The following is a 16,502-nucleotide window of genomic DNA, read 5'->3' as shown; positions in this document are numbered from 1 at the left end:
ATTGTGCTTTCCTGTAGTTCTTTAAGGGATTTTTGAGTTTCCTCTTTAAGAGCTTCTAGCTCTTTACCTGTGTTGTCCTGTATTTCTTTGAGGGTACTATTTATGTCTTTCTTAAGGTCCTGTGTCATCATTTTAATAAGTGATTTTGGATCTTAATCTTGCTTTTTCAGTGTGATGGTGTGTCCAGGACTTGCTATGGTGGGAGAATTGGGTTCTGATGATGGCAAGTGACCTTGGTTTGTGCTATTTATTTTCTTATGCTTGCCCCCGCCATCTGGTTATCACTAGTGCTACCTGCCCTTGCTAAATCTGACTGGAGTCAATCCTTCCTGAGATTCGGGTTGTGTCAGAACTCCTCAGAGTCAGGCTGTCTCTGTGATCCTGTGATTCTGAGATCCTGAGACCCAGGGCTTGTTAGAGCACCTGGGAGTGCAGCAGCTTCCTCTGGGTGTTGTGGGACTGGCTACAGAGCTTGTGCCCAAGGTCCCTCAGGACACCAGCCCAGAGAGACCAGAAGGAACCCGAGCCACTCTGGTGGTGGAGTTCCTGTGTGCCTGCTCCCGCTGGTCCCAGTTACTCCTGGTGTTGGGACAGATATTGGGTCCTCCTCATCTCTGATCCTGAGAGTGTCAGAGCGTGCCTGGGAGTGGAGCTTCCTCTGGGTGTTGTGGGACTGGCTGCAGAGCTTGTGCCCAAGGTCCCTCAGGACACCAGCCCAGAGAGACCGGAAGGAACCTCATAGATTTTCTTTCAAAGTCTTAGAATTATTCTGTGAATCTGTCTGAGCCTGAGCTTTTTTTATTTGGAAGAAATTTTATTACTGTTTGAATATTCTTGTTTGTTGTGGTTCTGTTTAAGTCATTGATCACTTCTTGGTTCAACTTTGGATCAATCTAGACGTTTTTCCTTTTTTAAATTTTCTAAGTTAGTGGAATGTTGGTTTTAAAAACATTCTCTTGCAACATTCTGAATTCCTTTGGTGCCCATTGTACTGTTTCTTTATTTATTTCTGATTCTGCTAATTTCAGTCATCTTTTTCTTTCTTTTGATTAGTTGGGTCAAGGGTCTGCCAATCCAGTATATCTTCTCAAAGAATAAGCTCTTAGGTGTCTTGAGTCTACTAATTGTTGTCTTTGTTTCCATTTCAATTAGTTTCCATTCCAAGTTTAATTATTTCTACCTATCTACTTAATTTGCTTTTGGTTTCTTTTTCTTTTTCCAAATTCCAAGTTGCACCATTAAGTTATTTATTTGCACCTTTTTAATGTAGGTGCTTAGAACTATAAAATTCCCTCTTAAGACTGCTTTTAATGTTTCTATGAGGTTTTGTTATGTGGTGTTGTTATTTTCATTTAATCATAAAAAGTTTTATTTCTCTTGTTAATTTTTTGACCCATTCATCATTAAATGATATGTTACGTACTTTTCATAAGTTCAGGTAATTATGATACATTTGTACACTGCTTCTGACTTCAAACATTATTACATTATGGTCACATAGGATACACAGAGCTATTTAAATTTTTCTGGGTTTGTTAAGGGTGTGTGTATGTGGGGGGTGTGGGTGTGTGTCTCAGTATGTGGTCTATTTTAGAAACGCTTCCATGAGCTGCTGAGTAGAATGTATGGTTATGGTTTAATCCAGAGGTTTCTGTTTATATTTTATCCAGGTAATCTTTCTATTGGAGAAAGTTGGGTATTGAAATTTGCTGTTTCTGAGCTGGGGCTTATCAGGTCCAGCAGTATGGTTTCTCTCTCTCTCCTCTCTCCTCTTCCTTTCTCCTTTCTCTCTCCTCTCTCTCCTCTCTCCTTTTCATCTCTCCTCTCTCTTTCTTCTCTCTCTCTCTCCCTCCTTCCCTCCCTCTCTTCCTTCCTTTCCTTTTTAAACAAAATTGGGTGTGTCACAGTTTGGTGCATATATGCTTAGGATTTTAATGTTTTCTTGGCAAATTGTTGTAATAAGGGGCTAGAGAGATGGCTCGGCTGTTAAGAGCACTGACTGCTCTTTTGAAGGTCCTGAGTTCAAATCCCAACAACCACATGGTGGCTCACAACCACTCGTAAAGAGATCTGACGCCCTCTTCTGGTGTGTCTAAAGACAGCTCCTTACACATACTTACATATAATAATAAAAAATAAATCTTTTAAAAAAATTGTTGTAACGATGAGAATGAAAGGTCCTTTATATGTTCTAACTCATCCTAGTTTGAAATCTGTGTTGTCAGATATTAGGATAGAGATACCCACTAGCTTTCTCACCCCACATGCTTGGAGTACTTTCTTCCATTTTTTAGTTTAATAAGGATGCTATTTTTGAAGTAAGATGAATTTCTTTTAGATAATGGAAAGACAGGCTTTCTTTCTATGTTTTGTTATGCATTCATGAAATTTTTAGTTTATAAATATTGTCTAAATCACAGTAAATAGTATTTTCTGAGTGCCTGCTATTGGCTAGCTGTCCTTCCTGGAGCCAGGAATGTATTCAGAGCAGAAGCAAATCTCAGATCCACAGAGCTTTGAGTGCACAGCCAGAAATTGACAACATGACAAATGGACAACAGTCTGCGATGTCAGATGACAATAAGCAATGGAGAAAATGGAAGCTGAGGGGTAGGTGGGAGTATCAATCAGGGATGAGGGTTTGCTCTTTCACTTTTCCCTCACAACTTAATATTTATGGACAGCTGTTGAAGTTAGGCCTGGTTCTGCCTCTTAGCCCCATGTTCCCAGAAATAAGACTCAGATTCAAAATATATTTACGAATACCTTGGCCATATAGCTAGGTTCTACTCTGACAAGATCATAACTAAAGATAGCCCATTTATTCTAGTCTACAGTCTGCCGTGTGGCTGATCCCTTATGCTGGTTACCATGTGTCTGTCTCCTCACATCTTCCCTGAATCTCCTGCCTGGCTCTCTCCCAGAATCCTTTCTCCTCTTGGATGCCCCACCTCCCATTTCCTGCCTAAGACTTAGGCCATAGGTGTTTTAACTGACAGGTGATGCATCCATACAATATACAAGATATTCTCTCTACAGATCAGACCCTAGAAGGTGAGGAGATGAGCAGCTGAGCCATCCAGTTTGGAGAAAGAACATTTTAGGTTAAACAATTAGTAGGAGTAAGTGTAGAACCCCTGAGTGCGTATTGCATTTGGAAAGCAGTACGGAGGGGTGTAAAGGTAGAAAGTGTGGGGAGGTAGAAGATAGGGTCAGAAAAACAAGAGAATTCCTTGCAGGTTTGACTGGCTAGTCAAGAGGCTGCCTGTCTGGCTGCAACACTTGAAGCAGACTCCTGACTCTCCAGCCTTCTCCGCAAGGAGCTTGATGTGGCTTTGGATCAAAGCCATACGGGAATGGAGACCCTTAGTCCAACTGCCTAAAATGAAGTGAATCTGTAAACAGCCCCACAGGCAAGCTTACAGGCAGCACCATAATGGGGCTGGATTTTGTTTCTTAATCCATTCAACTAGCTTGTCTTTTGATAGGGGAGCTGAGGTCATTAATATTTACTTACTGTTGAAAGATTGTGTTGCCCGCCTTCATTTTTTTCTGTTTGTGTTCTTAGTCCCATTTTGTATTTCATTAATTACGGCTTCATTTATTTTCTTCTTATATGTTTTTGATTATACTCAATTTCCCCTTCATTTCAAAGTCTTGTTTTCAGTATTCTGGTGTGCTGGACATGAATTCTTTTAGCCTGTTTATGTCAGGGAAAGTCTTTCTTTCTCCTTCAGTTATGGTAGTTAGTTTTGCTGGGTAGGTCTAGGCTGGCTTCTGTGCTCTTGGCTTCTGGAGTACAATTGTTTCAGGCTCTTTTGGCTTTTAAAGTTTCCATTGAGAAATGAACTGTTATTCTAATAGCTTTTCCTGTATATGCAACTTGTGGTTTTCTCTTGCATCTTTCAGTACATTCTGTATATTTTAACTATAAGCCATGGGGAGTTTCTTTTTTGATTTTTGTATTTTTTTGACTTGCATATTTAGTTAGTGTTCTCTGTGTTTCTAATATCTGTATTAACATCTCTCCTTTGCTTGGGGATATTTTCTTCTATGATCCTCTTGAAGATCTGTTCTGTGCCATTGGCTTGAGATTCTTATCCTTCATCCACACCTATAATTTAAACATTTGATCTTTCAGGTTATTCCACCATTCCAAAATGTTCCATTTATATTTTTCCATATTATTTGATGAGGGGTCCATTTCCTCTATTTGATCTTAAATCCTTGCCATTCTATTCTCTACATGATCCATTCTATTGGTAATGCTTTCCCAGAGTTTTCTATTTTGGATTAGTGCATATTCTCAATTCTATTTTTTTTTTTTTACAGCTTAAGAGTACTTCAATATTTCTATCTCCTTACTGTTTTCAAATCATGAATTGTCTTCATCATTCCATTCAGAAATATGATGTGCTTTCTTGGGCCCCATTCAGTCATTTGTTGCTGTTCTATTTAAGTCCCTTGAGCTCTTTTCCTGGTGTCTTTTTCAAGCCATTTGATACTTTGATGAAGTTTGTGTTTTTGTTTATAAGGCCTGTGGACTGGGATTCATCTAGATAATTGCCATCGAAACAATTTCTATAAGATTGGCAAAGTTTAGGAAGGGCATACTTGCTTTCTTGGTTTTTCATATCATTTGTATGTTTATGGTAATACTTGGACACATGGACTTCTTTTTATTGGTTGTATGTCTTATGTGAGACCTGAAGAGGCTCCTGTTGAGTGGCAATTTTGTTTTGTTGGCTTGGCTAATTGCAGATCAGGGGTCAGGAGTTGGTAGAGCACACCTTCAGAGGGTCCAGTGTTGATATTCCACTGGAGTAATATGGGTGATTCCAATTCAGCCTTACGCAAGAAAGCGTGCAAATGGCTGGCATGCAAGCGGTGGTAATTCCTGTGACTATAAGGATGGCACAAGTGTGCTAGCATCACTCAGCCATCTAGCACATCATACAGGTTATACAACTAGGGGGTGGCAAGTTCAGGAGAGGTTCCAGGAACACATCAGACTGGTCCAGCAGACAGATGTGCATATCAACTCAAGCCTGGAAATTGGATACGGTGCAGGAAAACAAGGTGTCTGGGATTTAACAGTGCGGACCAGCATACAGGGTGTGCAACCTGGCTAAGCATGGTCACCGTATATGGTATGGGTGGACAAAGATCCATCAGACTCAACAGAATGGGTTAGTGCATCTTGGGAAAGCCTAGTGGTTGGCACAGTGGGTAGCACAGGCAGACTAGTATATATGGTCTTACCAGACTGAACCAGCACACGTGTGGCCCGGGTTTGTATATGGGTTGCAAGTGGGCTTGAATCAAACCAGTTCAGGATCCCGGGCTGGTACACAGAAGAATGCAACTGGTGCCAAGCCTGGAGGTTGGGAATGGCACAGTCAGAGCTCACTGGACCAGGGATAAGTTTGGGTATTGGGGGCAGGGTACAGGTGGGATAAGATTGGGTGGACTTATTTGGCTGAATTGGAGCCCAGGATGTGGCACTCAGGTTAGGTCTGGAGGTTGTAAGTGGTAATGGATGGGCTAGCACTAGGCAGATTCTATCTTAGCCACCAAACTACTATTTGCACTCCTTAGATGCCTCAAGGGTATTGTATTGGTCCATCCCCACCAAAAGGTCAGATTTTGTGACAGTGGTCACAATATTCTATGACAGCCTTTGCAAGGGTCTGGCTCAATAAAATAGCAACTCTCACAGAGGAGTGTATGAGGATATTTATAATGTATTATGGAAAATAGTGATTGCAGAAAGAACCCAAAAGGTAAGATGGCTCTAACCATACAAAAGCACATGTAATTGAAGGTTATCTAGAGAGAAATGTGCGGTGGCATAGGGTATCCATCATGGAGGCCGAGTCCATGGAGACAGCAGTGTGAACTGTGGGTGCTCGACTCAGGATAATTTCAGTATTTTCTTTATCAGTTTCTATGCTTTTCAAGTTGTCTACCCTGACCACTCATTGTATTTATTAAGTAGTTCTTATCAAAATGCTCAGAACCCTAAATGTTTTTAGATTTTGTATTTGTTCAGATTTTGGAATATTACACACAGAGAGACACATATGTACACACACAAGCACACATGTACATATATATGTAAATACAAATGTGTGTGTGTGTGTGTGTGTGTGTGTGTGTGTGTATCTTGTAGATGATATCCTAGTCCAAATGAAAACTTTGTCTTTCATATATTCCTAATACAATAACCTGATTGGAATTTTATACAATTTATTAGTGTAACTGTGCTTTGATTATGATCTGTCGTATGAGGTTAGATGTAAGATTTTTCACCTGTAGCTTCATATCTGTACTCCAAAGATTCTGCATTTGAAGCATTTTGGATTTAAATTTTAGAATTAGGACTATTCAACCTATATTCCCTTTATTCTCATTCTCTCTCTCTCTCTCTCTCTCTCTCTCTGTTTCTGTCTCTCCCTCTCCCCTCCTCTGTTTGTGTGTGTATGTGTGTTTTCTTATGCATGTACAGGTGCTGGTAAGGAAGCCAGAGGTGGATATAGGGCATCCTTCTCAATCAATCAGCCTATACCTTATTTATTTGTTTGTTTGTTTAGAGACAGGGTCTCTCATTAACCTGGAGCTCATTGATTTGGTTAGATTTGGCTGGTCAGCAAGCCCTCGATTTGATTTTCCACAGCTGGAATTACAGGCACACACTTATGTACTTATGTGCCCAGCATTTCTATCTGAGTCCCAGGGATTAGACTCAGGTTCTACTTTTTGTCCAGCAAGCCCTTTACCAACTGAACCGTCTCCCCAGATCCAATGTTGCTTTATCCTTTAAAATACAAAATGACCGTTCTTTTTGGCTGACTGTAGTTGGTAGCTAGGAAAATTGCCAATCTGTTCCACAGTTTCTGGGTTTATTGGAGCACTCACTCCTTGTGTGTAATGTGACTTTTCATTTTTCTATTTAAAGGTGGAGAATGTGTGCAAAAGTATACAAAAGGTAGTTCTTATAAAATGTATTTACAATGCCTTGTTTTGTCTTTATTCTTGAATAGGTAAAAGGACATTATATTTATATAATATATATACAAACTATATGTATATGTATACACACACACACACACACACACACACATATATATATATATATATATATATATATAATCACATCTTCTTTCAACAGTTTGAAGATACTATTCAGTTGTCTTTTGGCATCCACACATGTGTGATTTTTCTGATGGAAAGATTGAGTTCAGTTTAATGAACATTTCCTTGTGGGTAATCTTTTCCCCTCTGTCCTCCTCATGGCTTTTATGATTTTATCTATAACATTCTGCAGTGTCACCATTTAATGTCTAAATGGAGATTTATCTTTGTTTCTTTTTCTTGGCACTTGGTGCATGCTTTCTAGAGGAGGACTTGTCATCTCTCATCAATTCTTTAGCTATTTTCTCTTTGAATATTGCTTTTACCATCAATTCCTGTAGTTGAGAAATCTGACTACGTGTGCACAGAAGATTTTCTTTTCTTCTCTATCATTTATCTCTCATCTACCCACCCACCCATCTATCTATCTATCTATCTATCTATCTATCTATCTATCTATCTATCTATGTATGTTTATTTTCTAACATCAGTTTCCCTTACCTCCTCTTCTCCTAATCCCCCCCACCTCCTCTCTACCCCCTTATTCACTATTCTTCCATTTCTATTCAGAAAAGGGCAGGCCTCCCATTAATATCAACCAAAGATAAATATCAAGTTGCAGTAAGACTTGGCACCACCCCTTGTATTAAGACTGGATGGAGCAAACCAGTAGGAGGAAAGGGGTCCCAAAAGCAAGCAACAGAGTTAAGAGACACACCCTGCTCCAACTGTTAGGAGTCCCATAAGAGGACAAAAGCTACACAAGTGTAACATACATGCAGAAGGTCTAAGTCAATCCCATACAGGCTTCATGGTTGTCAATTCAGTCTCTATGAGCCTCTGTGAGCCCAGGCTAGTGGATTCTGTAGGTTTTCTTATGGTGTCCTTGACCCCTAAGGCTCCCACAATCCTCCCTTTTCCCTCTTCTTCGTTATTCCCAGAGCTCCGCCTACGTGTGGCTGTGGGTCTCTGCATCTGTTTCCATCAGCTGCTGTGTGAATCCTCTCTGATGACAATCAGGCAAGGCACCAATCTGTGAGTACAGCAGAAGATCACTAGGCATCATTTCATTGACAATTTTTTCCTCTCTTGGCATGGGTGCTTGGCTCTATTCTAGATCTCTGGGCTGTGTCAGGGGTGAGATCTTTCTTGTGGCATGGGTCTCAGGCTCGAACAGTCATTGGTTAGCCACTTCCACAATTCCTCACACAAGGTTTTTAATCTATCCTATGTTTAACTATTATTTTGCTTTTTGACATGAGGCATAATTTATTTCCAGTTAGACTTACAGATGTCATGTATGCAACTTCATGCACACAAGACATTTTGGAACCACCATAATTCCGGTCAAGCATATGTTCAAAATCACAAACATCTCCCCACGTCTTTCCAGGCCACTCCCCTTCCAAATACATGACTTCCCCCCCCCCCCAGGTGGCTCCAGCTCCTCAGATTCCTATACACAGGACTCTTCTAAATACGTTGTCTTATCTCTTTCACTCAAAAAGTTTCTGAGATAAATTGTTTCATTATATGAGCTGGTAGTGAATTCCTTTTAAGGTTGAGTAGTGTCTCACTGTAGAAAAACAAACTGAACTTATTTAACTCCCTTACCAGCATAGGCTGCACAAGTCTTTAGATACATAAATGAAGGCATGAGGAGGCTGTCGTAGCCAGTGAGTGGCCTGCAGCCGAGGCCCTCACACCCCTGCAGATGCCTTCCTGAATGCCTCAGCTGCTGAATCAAAGATCAAAGTAAAACGACTTGTTTTACCTCCCAGAAGGTGGTGATGGTTTGACAGGGACTACAGTGCCTGGTCCATTTGATATTTTGCCTTAAGGGAAACCTAGAACGTCGTGATTGTTGGCATAAGAGTCTCAGGCCTTAGTGACATTAATGATATCTCTGGATGGACCAATGAGCCTGAGAGGCATTTGTAAAGCTAAACCTACTTCATCCAGCTTTCTCAGACCTGAGCTTTGTCTAAGCAGAGATCATAGCAAAGCCATAGAAATTACGCAAGCACTACCGTAATCAAAAACCTTGCCATGTTTTTGGAAAGACGGGGAGCAAGCCTTTGGAATGGACCCTGCATCAGTCTTGCCTCTCGACTCTACACTTTTATCCCCGTTTTGTACCACAGTTTCCTCTTACCCAGTTTTTAATAGCTCCCCACTTTTCTTCCAGCCATTTATCTAGGAAGAATCTGATTACGTCATTCATCATGCTAGAAAGCTAAGAAAAAACGATAGACAGGAAAATACCTCCCTTGTATCCACGTGGCAACCCTTTCATCCACTGACTCTGTTTCCCTACATGCAAAATGGTTGAGTTTACAAGTGTGGTTAAAGCCTTTGGAAGCAGGGAGAGTGGGAGAGCCCAGTGAAACCACCAGGCCCCCATTAAGGGGCAGGGACAGAGAAGGAGATATGACAAAAGAAAGAGTTGGAGAAGCAGAAGGAGGGAAGAGAGAGATGGAAGAAACACGGGAGAGAAGTCTCTCCGATGGGTCTTTCCCAACATGGGTTGGAGAAGTCTCTGCTTCTTTAAGATGGAAAAAAGTTCTGAGGCAAAGATGCTGGCAGCTCCTAGAAAGGGGAAAAAGCAACAAAAGTGGTCCCTTAGAAAGAAGTCAGTCCTATTGACCTATCTAGACTTCTGACACCCCAGAACTAGAAGAGAATGTTTCTGTCACTTTAATCTAGCTTGTGTGAAAGTGCTGAAGTACTGGTTAGAAATTAACATGGGGATTGAAGCCTTTGCTTTCTTAGAATACTTAAAGTTGAATGTAAGACCAAAGAGAAGGGTATTACTTGTTCAAATACACAACTTCACAATCGAAGAGGTTCAACCTCACAAGCAGGTGGCTGCATTCTTAAACTCAGCCATTGTCTTCGTTAGGGTTTCGTTGCTGCGAACAGGCACTATGACTAAGGCAACTCTTACAAAGGACACCATTTGATTGGGGCTGGCTTACAGGTTCAGAAGTTCAGTCCATTATGATCAAGGCAGGAGTATGGCAGCATCCATGCAGGCATGGTGCAGGAGGAGCTGAGAGCTCTATATCTTCATCTGAAGACTGCTAGCTATAAACTGACTTCCAGGCAGCTAGGATGAGAGTTTTAAAGCCCATGCGCACAGTGACACACCTAATCCAAGAAGGTCACACCTCCAAATATTGCCACTCCCTGGATCAAGCATATACAAACCATGACAGCAATCTTGTAGCATTTTTAACGAACATTATGTATTTCACTGTCTTAGGGAACTATTACAGAAATCATTTTTTTCTGTTACTCATATTATTTCAGTTTTGTGTAATTTCACTTGCCAGTTGTTGAATTTTTACCAGCTGTCCCCCTTGTATTCCTTTTCCTTGAGTTTTAGCATGGTAGGACCTGCACAGGAGATGGGTTTATCTTGCCGGAAGGTTCTGTTTTCAAAGCTGTTGACTTAGGAAGAGACTAGCTCTGGAGCAGGCACTAGTTTAGGGATGGACAGATATGGGATGGAGAAGGGCCAGTGTGGAAATTCATGGAGATTCTCAGCTCGGAAAGCCTGATGGGTCTGGGGCACCTGGGGTAGGCAGAAGCCAGGCTGGTCAAGGGAAGGGTAGCCTAGGGCTGGCCTAATGAGGTCTTACCCTTCTGACCTCTAGTCCCCAACCAGGTCATGCGATGCTCCTTTACCAAACTGCTCAGAGGGACAAGTAAGAGACAAAGGTGATTTCACTTCAGATTCTTCACAGCAGCAGTATGTCAGCCTCCCCTAGAGAGGATGAAAGTAAATGAATCAGTGCTAGAGAGTGGAGGATACCATCCGTGCAGAATGGCGAAAGGACTCCCAAACAGCATCTTCATTGATTTTCTTTGTAATTGACACAGCATCTCGGTTTGCCTTCAGGCTTCCGCAGGAGAGAGTGGGCTACCATGTACACAGAGCTTCCTGGTGTCAGAATTTAATAATAAAATAAAAGCCTCCAAATAAGAAGCCTTTCCCCTTCATTGTTCTTCTGACTCTCCCTCTTCTTTCTGCTTCCTCTGTGTTTCCCTGCTTCCCTCTTGTCCTCCACTCAATGCCTCCCACCCTCCACTTCAAAATAGAAGTGTGCACAGTAGATATTACAGCATGTGGAAACCTGTTTTCATTGGTCGTGACATTGATGACTTTAGCACATTCCACCTTTCAAGTTGGCTTGAATCTCATTTGAACAAAGCTCAGCATTTCCCCAGAAAACAACAACAACAAAACAATCCTTAAAGTTGCCATGCCTTAGAATTCATCATTGGAGTATGATGCTCAGAAGCCCTGTGCTCCCCTCGGGGGCTCCCAGGAATCCACTGCACAGGAGATGGGATCAGGAATGGCACATCCTTATCTGCAGGTCAGCTCCCCCTGATCCTAGCAGCAGGGTCTGGCCCTGTCATGTTGCTAGATATGGGTTTCACAGCCTGTGAAAGTTGAGGTTGGCTCTGTGATTTTCAGGCATTCCTTGGCAAGAGATCCTCGACAGGGTAAGCCTGATGGCTGGGATGGAGGGTTGCTATAGCTCAAAGCTGCCTTCTTGAGAGCAGAAGGGGGTTGCTCTAAATTAGAGAAAACTTGCCAGTGGGTTATCAGTAGATGCTGGGCCAAACCTAAGGAAGCTCGATTTGATTCTGGGAAACAGACCTCCTGATAATCTCTTGTTGCAACAGACACTTGTATGTGTTCAGAGAAATAGGAAAACAGTCAGACATTGTACCAGAAAGATACCACTGGGTCAAAAGCTAGTCTTGGCACAGAGGAGGCTTACAATGTAGTAGGAAGCTTTCAGCCTTCTCGATCTATCGCTGCCTTCATTACTTTTGGTCTTGCTTGTTTGTTTTAATGGTGACTTTTAACTTACCTTTGGGAGCCATATCTCCTCATTCAACTGATACATGTAGAGTTCTACAGGTGCCAAGCACTGTGCTTTGTGTGATGAAAGTAATGATGAGTAACAAATCAGATGGAGTGGGAATGTAAATGAAGGAGATGAACTTTGACCCAAGAGTGTTTTCCTGTTATTGTTTTTGTTGTTGTTTTTGTTTGTTGTTGTTATTGTTTGGTTTTAAGTGACACAACTAGTGTGGGAGGTGCTGTGAAGAATCAAGGACAAAATGAACAAATAATAAATTGGGACTACCTACTTAAGGAAGCCAGGGAATAATTTCCCTTTCTTAAGTCACTTTCTTAAGCAGTAAGTGTCTCTGGGGCTGAAGGGATGGTTTGGCGGGTAAGTATTTGCTGCCCAAGCTTGAGGAGCAGAGTTCAGATATCCAGAACCTACCTACATGTGGTAACATGTGACCGTAACCTCAGCACACCTCTGGTGAGATGGGAAGCAGAAATAGAACAATCCTCAGAAGTTTGTGGTCCAGCTAGTCTGTCATATGTAGTGGCAAATGATGAGAACACTGCCTTAAACAAGGTGAAATGCAAGAGCTGACACCCAGGGTTGTCTTCTTATCTTCATACATGTACCTCCATTCACCACAGGCATATACATGAGCATGCACACGTATACTGTATACACACATTGCAAACACACAGGTATGCAATTACACACATATATTAAAAGGTGGATTCCGATGTTACCAAAGGTTTGTGCAGAGCACAACAGCTAATTGAGGATTTGTACCATATGCAATTTCATTTGACCTTTACAATACCTTACAACCTAATAAGACATAATATGTAATCATAATGACTGTGATCCTATTGGTGTGACAAGACACCAAAAGCATCTTGGAGAGGAAAAGGTTTATTTCACCTCACATGCTCTGATCATAGTTTGTCATGAAGAGAACTCAGGACAGGAATCCAAGGCAGGAACAAGGAGGCAGACATTGAAGCAGAGGCAATGGGAGAAAGCTCCTCCCCGGATGGAGTACTTCTCATGGCTGGCTCAGTAGGCTTCCTTACAGCACCCAGGACCACCAGCCCAGGGGTGGCACTGGGCCCTCCCACATCAGTCATCAGTCAGGAGAGGGCACCACAGGCTTCTGCACAGGCCAGTCTGGAGCAGGAAACTTCTCAACTGAGGTTCCCTCTTACAAAACGACTCTAGCTCGTGTCAAGCTGGCATAAAACAAGCCAGCACAATTGACCCCTTGTCAGCCTGACATTCAAACGCATCACTGTCCAACCGTAACTTTTCCTTTCTTGTTGTCTTTAAGACGTCATATTAATATCATGATCACGACATAAAACACATCCCAAACTCTGAAAGTCCCATGGTCTCTACAAGTTCAAAACTTTAAAAATTCAGTCTCTTTAAAATATCTAGTCTCAGGCAGTGGTGGCGCACGCCTTTAATCCCAGCACTTGGGAGGCAGAGGCAGGCGGATTTATGAGTTTGAGGCCAGCCTGGTTCACAGAGTGAGTTCCAGGATAGCCAGGGCTATACAGAGAAAATCTATCTCAAAAAAAAAAAAAGTAAGATATCTAGTCTCTCTAAAATTACAAAGACTCTCTGAAACTCCAAAAGTTCTCAACTGTGAACTCCTGCAAAATAAAAACAATAAGTTACATACCTTCTTACTCCAAAAGGGAAGAACCAGAGCATAGTCATAATTAGATTGAAGCAAAATAAAATTTTAACAGTATAACAAATTTGGTATTTGATGTCTGAGACCCACTTGCAATCCTTCCTCTCTCCAAAGGCCTGAATAGCTAATTCTACTTCTCCAGTCCACCCTCTGCAGCATGCACAGGTTGTATCCTAGGCTTGGGATGGCCCTATTTCACCCCTGTTGCTTTTCTTGGTGGTCTTTCCATGGTACTAGAACCTTTGAAATGCTGTATCTCCTGCTGCAGTTGCACTCACACCAATAACCACTTTATGGCTCTCTTCATGATCTCTGATCTTGCCCCATGGTGCCAAACCTCAACTTCTTTCCATAACTCCTACACTCCTGAACCTTCTACTGCAACTGAGGCTGGACCTTCACTATTGGCCTCAGCTAGCCTCTCTTCAGGGACCTCAGTCCTACTACACAGTGGTAAGCCTCAGCAGCTCTCCATGATCCTTTGATGCCTTCAAACCCAGTACCACCTGAGTGACTCTTACATTACCAAATCTGGCTGCTGACATGAGATGTAGCCTTGTCCCTCTTGGAACCACACCTTCTGTATGATAACAAAGGAAAAACTTCCCGGGAGGTTCTGCCTCAATGATGCTGGTTTCTTCTTGTTTACAACTGATTCAGCCACAGCTGGTTAGTATCCATTGGTCCAGTAAACCAGAGTTTTCATTTTGATGGTTCTTAATTAAAAATATCAGTGGCCCTGATAGAGTCTTTAGGGAATGTTCAACATTTCCCTCTGAAACTTCACAAGCCAGGCATCCACCATCTGCACTGCTCCTACATCCTTATCGTCCAAGCTCCCATGGAACAGCCCGCTGAGCGCTGAGCACCCAATGGCTCTTTCCAAGTCCCCCAAACCCTCCACAACCATCTCTAAAACACATGCTCTGATCTGTCACAGCAATATCCTACCCTGGGTATTAATTTCTGTCTTAATTATAGTTTCTATTGCTGTGCTAAAACACCACGACAAAAGTAACTTGGGGAGAAAAGGATTTATTGCATCTCACATGTCCCAATTATAGTCCCCTCTATAGGGATGTCATGGCAAGATCTCAAGGTGGAAACCTGGAGGCAGAAACTGAAACAGAAGCCACAGAAGAATGCTGATTACTGGCTTGCTCCTTATGGATTGCTCAGTCTGCTTTCTTATCGTACCCAGGACCACCAGCCAATGGGTGTACCATGAGCTGTGCTCCTTCACATCTATCACCAATCAGGAAAATGCACCACAGGCTTGCCCACATGTCAATCTATTGGGAACACTTTGTTTTCCAATTGAGGTTCTCCTGCAAAATGACTCTGGCTTGGGTCAAGTTGACATAAAATTAGCCAGCGCAGTTCCCCTTCCAATGATCATTCGGCTTTCTCCTTAATGGATGTCAATAATGACTTCCTGGCACTCTGGCAAACGGTAGGAGAAAATATTTGACACATGGAAACTCCTGCCAAGGTGGCCCCTGAGTCTGCCTCCAAATGAGACTGAAGCCAAAGAACGTGTCAGGTATTAGTGGCAAAAACATCAAATGCCTTTGTGTGTAGAAATGGTTTAAAAACATATAGGATTTTTAGACTCTAATAAGGAGGAGTAGCATTTGTCATTGATTTATTTATCCTCCTCAGTTCTGTAATACTATGGAGATGGGACTCAGGGTTTCCGTTTTACAGATGGATAACATAAGGGACTTATTGTTAGAACGGGGCTATGTAGAGGGAGAAACTCAGATCCGTGTGATGACAAGTTTGTGTTCCTTGGATGGAGCTCCACTGATCCCTCATGGGGTGCTGGGCTGGATGTATGGCCTTGAAGGGCTCCTCTAATGCTCGCATGTAATGACCTGAATTATGGAGTCATTATTAGGGAAAGAAGTAGCATCAAACATGATCCCAATGATCATGATCAGCAGTCTGTTCTGCTACTTTCCTAGAATACCAAGGGTCACCTCTGTGGGTGTGTGGAATACTAATGCTCATTTTTGCTTGGTATGCTGAAAAAAAAATCAAACTCCAAATAAAGCAATAAAACAATCCTTGTAGCGCATTCTTAACAAGGAAAAATTGGTTTACACTAGTCTTTTTTTCCCTTTCTAGTGAGCTGCTTTGAATGTGGGAGTCAGTGGGAGGCAGAAGGGAAGCAGTGCCTCTTAGGGGTCACAGTGCAGGGCCAATACTGGCAAGCCCTTTCTGTGGGGAAGGGTTCTTCTTCTTGTGTCTTCTTTTGCTTTTTATTCTTTCTTAAATACTCCTTCCTCCCCACAAATCCCCTATATCCCAAATGAGGGGATTGGCATCCCAGCTATAGAGTAACATTTCCTGGGAGGAGACTGTTAGCCAATACCAAAAGGCCAGCCCTGAAAACCTACATAGAGGTAACGAGCAGGTTGCTTTGTGTATTCAGGGATATATATGCAAGGAGAGGCCATAGGTGTGAGGGGAGGGTAGATGGGAGGGTTTGCAGAAAGGGAAGGGAATCGAGAAATAGTATGATTGTGTTATAATTTCAAAAAATAAAAACGAAATAATAAAAATGAAAAAAAAAATTACAGATATCTGCCCCTTCTTATTTCAGAAGCTTGGATCTGAGGTGGGAGATTCCAGCATCTTTCCTGGTCTGAGAACCATTGTCCAGGTCCGTGATGTCTCAGCCTTGGCTGCCCATCCCTGTTCCTATTTTAGGGAAGTATGTAGAGAGGGGGAGGAGAGAGAGAGAGAGAGAGAGAGAGAGAGAGAGAGAGAGAGAGAGAGAGAGAGAGAGA

The 16,502-nt window shown here is 42.2% G+C and overlaps 1 long non-coding RNA gene across 3 annotated transcripts in view; it reads left to right on the top strand.

Annotated features, from left to right (window-relative positions):
* Positions 1 to 16,502, top strand: part of LOC116087264 — a 45,026-nt gene that overhangs the window by 25,103 nt on the left and 3,421 nt on the right. For all 3 annotated transcript variants that reach the window (XR_004117339.1, XR_004117338.1, XR_004117340.1), the window contains one exon: positions 16,316 to 16,375. This is a non-coding gene — a long non-coding RNA (uncharacterized LOC116087264). The remainder of the gene's footprint in view (positions 1 to 16,315; positions 16,376 to 16,502) is intronic.

This window comes from Mastomys coucha, unplaced genomic scaffold (assembly GCF_008632895.1).
Source record: "Mastomys coucha isolate ucsf_1 unplaced genomic scaffold, UCSF_Mcou_1 pScaffold13, whole genome shotgun sequence".
Classification (NCBI taxonomy): Eukaryota; Metazoa; Chordata; class Mammalia; order Rodentia; family Muridae; genus Mastomys; species Mastomys coucha.
This window is presented reverse-complemented; position numbering and strand designations above follow the sequence as displayed.